Source organism: Stegostoma tigrinum, unplaced genomic scaffold (assembly GCF_030684315.1).
Source record: "Stegostoma tigrinum isolate sSteTig4 unplaced genomic scaffold, sSteTig4.hap1 scaffold_126, whole genome shotgun sequence".
Lineage (NCBI taxonomy): Eukaryota > Metazoa > Chordata > Chondrichthyes > Orectolobiformes > Stegostomatidae > Stegostoma > Stegostoma tigrinum.
The window spans coordinates 50736-61564 of record NW_026728074.1 but is presented as its reverse complement, the minus strand read 5'-3'; the positions used below and the strand labels follow the sequence as shown (position 1 = coordinate 61564).

The window sequence follows — 10829 nt, the reverse complement described above, 5'->3', positions numbered from 1 at the left end:
TGAATCCTTTCCCACACACAGAACAGGTGAATGATTTCTCTCTGGTGTGATGGATAAATAAATCCTTTCCCACAATCCCCACATTTCCACAGTCTCTCCCCAGTGTGACTGCGCTGGTGTTTGGACATTTCAGATGAATCTTCACAGACTCTTTGACACACAGACAATACGCATTTCTCCCTGGTGAACAGTGCTTCTTCCTTCAATGTTCAAAATCCTGAGATAATTAGGTTATGACAAACAGATTGAGTGTCAGATCTGGTTGTGGTTTTGTTTGATTTCTCTGAATGCAATCAAAATTTCAAACAGAAAAGTAGAGAGAGAGAAACCAGAAGAATACACACAAAGATTGTGAAACTCTGAAATTAATCTGGTCAATTGTGGATCCAACACCGAGGGGCACTGCTGGATTATCAGTAAAACTGAACTGGTTCATTTAATGTCCTTCAGGGAAGGGAAACAGTCAGCGTTTGCCCAAAACTACAAAAAAAAGAGATAGAGTTTGGACAGACATGAAGGGCAGGCATTTTATACATCAGAAAATGAATCCAATTCCTGTTTTCTCCCCATACCCTCTGATGCTTCTGAAGGGCTGAGAATACACAGCAAAATACCTGAAATCTGAAATAAAAACAGAAAAAGATGGAGATCCACAGCAGATCTGGCAGCATCTGAAATGGTGATAGATGCAGGAACCATTGCAATCTTGAAGAAGTGTTGAGATGATCATCCATTGCACCATAATATAGGTTACACACCGAGTGCCAGAAAACGGGCCTAGCTTAAATAGGTGCTTGATGACCAGCACTGATACAATGGGGACAGTGTGTTCAACAATGTTACCCCGGTGTCTGACCCCATTTAGTTCCGTGTTTCTCTCCTATTCTCTTTTAGGAAACAGGCAGCAGCAAGTAGTGAAGAATGCAAATGATATTTTGCCCTTCATTGTGAGAGGATTCGAGTACAGGAAGAGGGATATCTTTCTATAAGGGCCTTGGTGAGACCACACCTGGAATCGTGTGCACCTTTGTTCTCCTTTCCAAAGGAAGGATGCCCTGGCTACTGAATGATCGTAAAGAAGGTTCACCAGACCAATTCCTGGGATCTCAGGTCTGATGCATGATGAGAGAGTTTTGATCTTGATTAATCCTTCTTTCTTTTAATCTTTCAGCCACCGACAACATCATGAACTAATTTCACGTCCCATTTGCTGATCTGAGTCTCTTACTACTGAAGCTATACTTTGGTTCCCATTCCCCTGTCATCCGAGTTTAAATCCTCACCAGTGGAACTAGCAAAAACATCAACAAGAATATCTGTCCCAGCTCTGCCCAGGACAATTGTTCAAGCTTGTGCATGTCCCACCTTCCCCAGAAACAAACAGTCTCAAAGCCTCAGGAATCTAAACGCTTTAAGTTATATCTCCAGCCATGCACTCATCTCATCTGTCCTCTTATTCTCGCTTTCACAAGCACGTGCATTGTAGCAGCTCACACTGTTACTGGATTAGATCACGAAAGGTCCTGTGGGGGTCATAAAAGAGTCCTGTTAAGAAGGAACATTAGGGAATTTACTTGGGTTTCTGTAAACAGGCAGTTCAAAACACATAAGCATTTTAATAAGAGGCAGTTTTTAAAGGCCTGGTCCAGCCACAATCACAAGTTTGTTACTTAATTAAAAAGTAGAAGCAAAAGTCTGATCCTACAGCATTCTGAACTGTTTAGGTAATTGTAACCAGAAATGCAAACAGCCAATTAACATGAAATGGTTAGCTGAATTCCTTGAGCGAATGTTTGTCAGCAATAAAAGCAGCTCACTGCATCATTATGGAAGGCAAAGCAATAAATGGTGTAAACACAACCTCTAAAAGACCAACAACATAGGAAGGGGCAAAGAAAGGTTATAAAGAGAGAAGTCAGGGCTGCAGAGAGATAAAACAATTGAAATGTAGATATGGATAATTTGAATAAATTCTTACATGCAAAGATCAATGGAAGAGTGACAAAGATAGATTGCAAAATCCGAAGTGAAGACATGATTAGTGCCTTAGTTATTTGTGAAATCTAAACAAGTTTTGTTTAATGGCTTGGTAAAGCTCTAAAGTGACTGAATTTCATCCTCAGTGGAATTTGAATAGATGCTTTTTATTAAAACAAGAAAGTAATAATGGAAAGCACTTAGAGTAGAAAATGAAACTTCAATTTAAAAATCATTTGCAGCATGCAAATCGTTGGGGTTGTAAACTGCAACAGCAAGTCAGAAACACTGTTTGTTTGGTCTCTTAAGCTGAAGTGAGAGAGGGATTTTTCCACAATTTTCAACTGTATTACAAAATTGTAGTTACTTTATATCAGAGTTGAGTTTAAAAGACTTTATCACAATTTCTAACAATCCACACTACAGTTAGTAGAGAATTTGGAAAAGTTCTCAGTGATAAGCTACTATTTTGGTTTTTGGCAAAAAACATGGTGCAGCTGGCAAATGTCTGAGGAGGAATATAACTGTCAAAAGCATTGTAAGGTCAAAGACAGATGAAGTCATTTTCTAGCTAACCTCAGGAGATTATGGGAGGGTTTAAGGCTGAACATAGTATTGTCCATGATTGTTTGCTTACTGGATTGGATATATTGATTTGGGGTGTGTGGCTAACAATGACAACAATATTGCATGTAAACAACATCTAGCAAAAGGAATAAAAATATTACAATCAGCCAGGGAAAGTTTGAGTGTCATTGCCCACTCTTCCAATCTGAGCTGTATTTAAGAGGGGAATTAGGCCTCACGTGAAAGCCAGGTTTGGAGTGGACTCTGGCCTCTCCCACACATGCGGTAACAGAGCTCTGAATAAAGGTCGCTTGTACAACTGAACACAACACAAAACTCCTCCCTACCACAATGTGGCAATGGGTGTAAGCTTGACAATACTACATTTGAGATCTTGTATTTTAATGTATCTCTTATCTTCCTATCTTCAGCTTTCAGGTCCTCCTATGTCACTGGTACAATCGGATGTTCACCCTCCCACTCCAGAATGTCCTGAAGCTGCTCCATGTCATCGCTGATCCTGGCACCAGGGAGGCAACATACCATCCCGGATTCATGTCTCTCTGTGCCCCTTACTATTGAATCCCCTGTCTCTACAGTCATATTCATCATTTTCCTCCCCTTCTCTGCAGCAGAGTCACTCCAAGTGCCATGAACTTGACTGATGCTGCTTCACGATTGGCCACCCCACCACCACCAGCCCTCGACCAAACAGTACCAAAAACAGTATATTTGTTTGAGGACGATGACCACGAGGGACTCGAGCACTTCATTTCTGAGCCTTTTACTTGTCTGATGGCCACCCATTCCCTTGCTGTCTGTGTAATCTTCACCTGCTTGTGACCAATCTGTTGAGAATGCTACCACAACCTTCTCAGTATCATGAATGCTCCATACTGACTGCACCCACAGCTCCAGCTCTGAAAAACAGCTAACCAGTAGCTGCAGACGGATACACATCCTGCACAAATAGCCAATAGGGACACTGGTAATATCCCGGAGTTTAACGCGGAAAAGTGTGAGGTGATTCACTTTGGAAGGAGTGACAGGAATACAGAGTACTGGACTAATGGTAAGATTCTTGGTAGTGTGGATGAGCAAAGAGATCTCAGGATCCGTGTGCACAGATCCCTGAAAGTTTCCACCCAGGTTGGTAGGGTTGTTAAGAAGGTGGATGGTGTGTGAGGTTTTATTGGTAGAGGGATTGAGTTTCAGAGCCATGAAGTCATGTTGCAGCTGTACACAACGCTGGTGCGACCACACTTGGGGCTCTGGTCGCCACATTACAGGAAGGACGTGGAAGCATTGGAAAGGGTGCACATGAGATTTACCTGGATGTTCCCTGGTATTGAGGGAAGGTCTTTTGAGGAAAAGTTGAGGGACTTGAGGCTGTTTTCGTTAGAAGAAGGTTAAGAGGTGACCTAATAGAGACAAACAAGCTGATATGAGGAGTAGATAGGGCGGACACTGAGATCCTTCTTCCTCGGATGGAGGTGGCTAGCACGAGGGGCCATAGCTTTAAATTGAGGGGTGATAGTTGTAGGACAGATGTCAGAGGTAGGTTCTTTACTCAGAGTAGTAAGGGCGTGAAATGCCCTGCCTGTAACAGTAGTAGACTCGCCAAGTTTAAGGGCATTTAAGTGGTCATTGGATAAACATATGGATGATAATGGAATAGTGTGGGTTAAATGGGCTTCAGTTTGATTTCCCAGGTCGACACAACATCAAGGGTCTATGTTCTGTTGTGCTAGACAAGGACACCACAGACCTGAGGTCTTCTGTTGTGACTTCTCTCCAGATTAAGCCAGTTTCTGCCTTAAAGAGAATTTAATGAAGCTAGGTCCTTCCCCTTCATTTCAAACATTACTATTAGAAAATCAAAAGTCGCTAACTTTATATAAGCTAATATATACTTTAAAAACTGTAAGAAAATTCTTTACAGTATCAATTATCAATTGACTGTTTCCGTTAGGACGGTGAGACTTTCTGAACTGCCCAAACTGAGACTGAGCATCACACTCAATCTTTCAGTTTCACTTTCTTTCTGTTTCACCCAACTCCAAAGCACTCTCATTTAGCCAAGCAACACTCTCAGTGCAGCCTTTTCATTTTCATTGTCTGCTCACACCCACTCTGATCTCAGCCTCCCATACTGTTTCAATTCAGCTCAATGGGAGCTCAGGGAACAGCATCTTCACGTTAAATGCAGTAATTTATAACCCTCAGGACTCAACACAGATTTCAGCAGTTTCAGGATCAATAGAGTTGTCAGGATCTGGAAGATTCCACTTGAAGGGGTGCTGGAATTTGTGCCCATATGGAATTTTAAAAGGAAGTTTGCAGATATTCAAGAATGAAGAATATATAGATTAAAATCATGAAGTGGGCGATTGGGACTAAATATGACAGTTCTTTCAAGGAGACGAGGTGTTGTTTGGACAAAACTGCCCCTCTCAGGCCAATATCTCCTTTCTCAGCTGCAGGGTATAGAACTCAACACTTATCCCAGGGGTGATCAAACCAAAAATTTGAATATTCTGCTTTCAAGTTACAACCTTACCAGGAATATTCTCCCATGGATAGAATGGTTAAACCTCTTCCCTTTCGCATTTAAGTGTCAATGATACTCAGATCCTGATCACTCTGCAAAATGGAGAACTTGCATTGGGATCCTGGTCTGCAAATTATTCTCAATTAATACCCTGTAAAACAAATCCATAAGAGACAAATAACTGTCAGCCCTGGATAGAAATCCAGAAAACACCACAAGATTGTTTGGAAAAGGCAAACATTTCTCTTGGTTTCCGTTAGTCATGTATAAATCCTCCTGTTCAAATCACCCTGCTCCCCGACACAGAAAGATGCAGAGGGAAAATACACCCATTATTAGAGACGGAGGAAGTCAGATATTAATAAATTTGACCAGGGAGCACAAGGGGACTCAGAGCACGTTCAGTGATTTGATCCCAATCATATGAACACTGGACAAACGGATATGCTTTAATAGATCATAATATTTAAAGCAGGACTTCCGAAAGTGAGAGTGCAACAGGTAACATGAAGTTCTGAGCAAGGGTTAGCGGATCCGAAACGTTATTTTTTAAATTCACGGATGCTGCCAAGCCGACTGAGCTTTTCCACCAACTCTGTTTTTGAACATGCAGTTCTGAACGCGTTTTCGGCATTTCTCCTCCACTAAGTATCTAACGTTTAACTGCAGCAATTTATACTGCCTGAAGCCAGTACTTCGCCAGCGTCAAAAGTCCTTCCCAGGAAATACACGCTACGTCTCAGTCTGGGGAAGAAGTCCAGAGAAAAAAAAACACATTTCGCTTCTATATACCCGCCCCCCCAAAAAGAAAGGCTGCGCTTGCGTTCCGCTGCAGGTTGCCACCTATAAATATGGCGATCCGGCATGAGTCCCAAAGATCACTGCCCCTAATAAAGATGGTGGCAATCACCTCTGCCTATCGCAACCTCAGGTCCGCAGCAATTCTTCCATTTGCTGCAAAACACGGGGCCGGCATGTTAAAATGTATGTTTTCTGACATGCATCGACCGCAATTAAAACCTCTCAGTCAATACCGAAACTATTTCCCTCCCGGTTTGTGCTCCTTTCCTTTTTATCCCGTGTACTGTACCTTCCGAAAGCAGCTAACCTTCAGTCGCAGAGATTTTGCGCCCCCGAACAAGGGCGATCACGTGATTTTCACACAGACAAACATCTCACTCGCTCTGATTGGTTGGAGGGTAGGCCGCTTCAATTGGGAACTCCAAGCCCCGCCCCGTGCTCGGATTGAACCAAAGCTGACATCGCTCACAGGGAGACAGCAATAGCTGCAGGTGCTGGAGTCATGGATGACACAGTGTGGAGCTGGAGGAACACGGCGAGCCAGGCACCATCAGAGGAGCAGGAGAGTTGATGGTTCAGGACCCTTCTTCAGAAATGGGGGAGGGGACGGGAACTGAAACATAAACAGAGTGGGGGCTGGGGAAGGTAGGTGGGAAGGTGATAGGTGAGTGCAGGTAGTCAGTGGTGAAGATTTTTCCTGCTGTTCATCAGCTCTGTGAGTGATGGTGAGTGTTCATCCCGAGATGAGGGAAAAAATGGGCCACTCCTGATTCTCCTAATGTAAGGCAAAACAACAGCTTGTATTTTATGGAAACTTTTACTCTGTCATTCTCCTCGATGTTTTGGCTGTTTCGGAGACATGGATAGAGCAGGGTCAGGAATGGATGTTGTAAGCTCCAGGGTTTAGATCTTTCATTAAGGACAGGGAAGGTGGTAAAAGAGGGGGAGGTGTGGCTTTGTTAGCCAAGGACAGTACAACGGTGGCTGAAAGAACTCTTGATGAGGACTCGTCTACTGAGGTGTTATGGGCTGAGGTCAGAAACAGGAGAGGAGAGGTCACACTGCTGGGAGTTTTTTATAGGCCCCTGGAAAGTTCCAGGGATGTGGAGGAGAGGATTGGCAAAACTATTCTGAGCAGGAGTGAAAATAACAGGGAGATTAGCTATGGCAGACATTAACTTCCCTAACATTGACTGGAAATGCGATAACTCTAGTATGTTGGATGCATCAGTTTTTGTCCAATGTGTGCAGGAGGGTTTCCTGACTCAGTATGTTGAAGGGCCGACAAGAGGGGAGGCCACACTGGATCTGGTACTTGGTAATGAACCAGGCCAGGTGTTTGATTTAGTGGTAGGTGAGCACTTTGGAGAGAGTGACCATAATTCGGTTATGTTTACTTTAGCAATGGAAAGGGTTAGGAATATGCTCCAGGGCAAGAGTTATAGATGGGGGAAGGGCAATTATAATGCGATTAGGCAAGACTTAGGAGGCAGAGAATGGGTTAGCAAAATGCAAGGGATGGAGACAATCGAAATGTGGAGCAGGTTTAAGGAACAGATATTGCTGTCCTTGATAGGTATGTACCTGTCAGGCAGGGAGGAAGCGATTGAGGTAAGGGAGCTGTGGTTTATGAAAAAAATTGTATCTCTTGTTAGGCAGAAGAGGGAGGCTTATGTGACGATGAGACAAGATGGTTCAGATGAGGCGATGGAGAGTTACAGATTAGCTAGGAAGGATTTAAAGAGAGAGAGAGAGTTAAGAAGAGCAAGGAAGGGACAAGAGCAGACATTGGCAGGTAGAATAAAGGAGAACCCTAAAGCGTTCTATAGGTATGTGACGAATAAGATGATGTCTCGGGTAGATATAGGGCCAGTCAAAGACAGAAGTGGGAAGTTGTGGAGATTGGAGAGGTACTAAATGATTATTTCTCATCTGTTTTCACTGAGGAACAGGAGAATATTGTAGAGGAGATGACTGAGTTATGGGCTACTAGAATTGAAAGGATTAAGGTTAGTAAGGAGGAGGTGTGATCAATTCTAGAAGGTATGAATTAGATAAATCCCCTGGGCCAGATGGGATTTTTCCGAGGATTGTCTGGGAAGCTAGGGAGGTGGTAGCGGAGCATTTGGCCTTGATCTTTGAGTCCTCATTGTCTACAGGTTCAGTACCAGAGGTCTGGAGGATTGCAAATGTTGTGCCCTTGTTCAAGAAGGGCAGTGGGGCTGACCCAGGTAATTATAGGCCTGTGAGCCTTACATCAGTTGCAGGAAACATTTTGGGAAGGATTATAAGAGATAGGATTTATAGTCATCTAGCAAGCAACAATTTGATTGGAGATAGTCAGCATGGATTCGTCAAGGGCAGGTTGTGTCTCACAAACCTCATTGAGTTTTTTGAGAAGGTGACCAAGCATGTGGATGAGGGAAGGGCAGTTGACATGGTGTACATGGACTTCAGTAAAGCCTTTGATAAGGTTCCACATGGTAGGCTATTGAAGAGAATACAGAGACACAGGATTGAGGGAGAAATAGCAGTTTGGATTAGAAACTGGCTTTCTGTAAGAAGACAACGAGTGGTGGTTGATGGAAAATATTCAGCCTGGAGTCCAGTTACTAGTGGTGTGCCTCAAGGATTTGTTTTGGGACCACTGCTGTTTGTCATTTTTATAAATGACTTGGACGCAGGCATAGGTGGATGGGTTAGTAAATTTGCAGATGACACTAAAGTCGGTGGAGTGGTGGACAGTGTGGAAGAATGTTGCAGGTTGCAGGGAGACTTGGATAAACTGCAGAATTGGGCTGGAAGTTGGAAAATGGAGTTTAATATGGATTAAATGTGAGGTGATTCACTTTGGGAAGAATAATAGGAAGGCAGAAATGGAAAGATTGTTGGTAGTGTGGATGTGCAGAGGGATCTTGGTGCCCATGTACATCGATCCCTGAAAGTTGCCACCCAGGTTGATACTGCTGTTAAGAAGGCTTACGGTGTGTTAGGTTTTATTGGGAGAGGGACTGGGTTCTGGAGCCATGATGTCATGCTGCAACTGTAGAAAATGCTAGTGTGGCCTCATTTGGAATATTGCGTGCAGTTCTGGTTGCCCCATTACAGGAAGGATGTGGAATCATTGGAAAAGGTGCAGAGGAGATTTACCAGGATGTTGCCTGGTCTGGAGAATAGGCCCTATGAAGAAAAGCTGAGGGACTTGGGTCTGTTCTCAATGGAGAGAAGGAAGCTAAGAGGGGATTTAATAGAGACATACAAGATGTTCAGAGGATTAAATAGGGTGGACAGTGAGAGCCTTTTTCCGAGGATGATGACGTCAGCTTGTACAAGGGGACATAGCTACAAATTGACGGGTGGTAGATTTAAGACAGATGTCAGAGGCAGGTTCTTTACTCAGAGAGTGGTAAGGGTATGGAACGCCCTGCCTGCCAGTGTCGTTAACTCAGCCACATTAGGGGCATTTAAACAGTCCTTGGATAAGCATGTGGATAATGATGGGATAGTGTAGGGCGAGGGGCTTAGATAGGTTCAGAGGTCGGCGCAACGTCAAGGGCTGAAAGGTCTGTTCTGTGCTGTATTGTTCTACGTTCTATGTTCTAGGTGCTTCACAGATGAGCAAAACATCGATTAAAGATATCGATTTTTATGATGTATCATAAAGAATGAGAGAGAGAGGTTTAGGGAGGAAATTCCATAGTTTGGGTTGTCAGCAGCTCCATTCCTGGAGGGTTGTAAGTCGGGTGGGTCAGAAAAACGTCTGGGAAGGGGAATTGCAGGAGTGAAAAAAACACATATGGCCTTAAGGATGGCAAAGATTTCAGAGACTGTCATTAGAGAGTACGGTTGTCTCATGGAGCTTAAGGCATGGCACTGCACTCAATCCATTGCAAGTCATGACCGCAGAGGTACAGAAGATTTCTGCTGCCTTAATCAGGCTGACCAATATTTGTATCAATGGGCTTGTAAAATGTCAGTAATCTCCTCTACCTCAGAGTCAAGGTGTTGATGGGATGCTGCTACAGAAGAGGAGACAGGAAGCAAGGAATGTCACACAAAGATCTCTCCTCTTCTCACTATTTTCACTGCAAAACCAAGGGAGCACCTAACATATCACCTCTATCTCCCGTCACAACACTTTGCCCCACAATAACTGTGTCTGCCCCTGCACAAGTAGAAGTGGGAGTCTTTTCCAGGACCATGTGGTACCCTGAAACTCTGAGCGAAGACCAAAAGCATCTGAGCGGTGAGAGCAAAGATTTGAGAAGACTGTCTGCACCTTTGCTGAAACTTATAGGGTCACTAGGTCAAAGCAATAGGCAGCATGCGGAATACAAACTGGAATTAGATTAAGTGTGCGTCTGTACAAATTTGGACAGGCCGGGGGTGTGGGACACTTGACAAAATTTTCAGTTTCCTTTTTGAATAGTCCCCTGAAATGCCTTTTTGGAACCACTTCTAACCCTTATCCATGCTCTGATCTGGAGGGCCAGGTCACTCTTGCTCTGGTTTCATCCTGCAATTTTATGAAGTCAGCAACAAGATGAGTTTCAGCATTGAATTTGAAGATTATTAAAAGCTAACATTGATTGCCATTAGAATGTTTTGATTTTGATTTATGTTGTCTTGTGTACCGAAGTACAGTGAAGTGTTTTTGAGAGCGGCACAGGCAGATCATAGCAAACAATGATTTACAGATCAAAGTGTGCTTAGACAGAGCAAGGCATGCAAGGTTATGCCTGCACAGGAGATGTGCAAAGCAAGATCAACACTATTTGGATTGACAGAGTCCATTCATCAGTCTAATAATGGCAGAGAAGAAGCTGTTCTTCAACCCCTTGATAGAACATAGAACATTACAGCACAGTACAGGCCCTTCGGCCCTCGATGTTGTGCCGACCTGTCATACTGATCTCAAGCCCATCTAACCTAC

The 10829-nt window shown here is 43.5% G+C and overlaps 1 long non-coding RNA gene across 3 annotated transcripts; it reads right to left on the bottom strand.

Annotated features, from left to right (window-relative positions):
• Window positions 1-513: 513 nt before the first annotated feature.
• Window positions 514-6249, bottom strand: LOC132207701 (uncharacterized). Of its 3 annotated transcripts, XR_009443719.1 has the most exons (3): window positions 6186-6243; window positions 5105-5246; window positions 514-1523 (listed from the first exon to the last, which is right to left on the bottom strand). It is a non-coding gene; the product is annotated as an uncharacterized LOC132207701 (long non-coding RNA). The 3 variants fall into 3 exon arrangements; XR_009443721.1 differs by having other exon boundaries at window positions 514-5246; window positions 6204-6249; XR_009443720.1 differs by having other exon boundaries at window positions 514-5246.
• Window positions 6250-10829: the final 4580 nt, after the last annotated feature.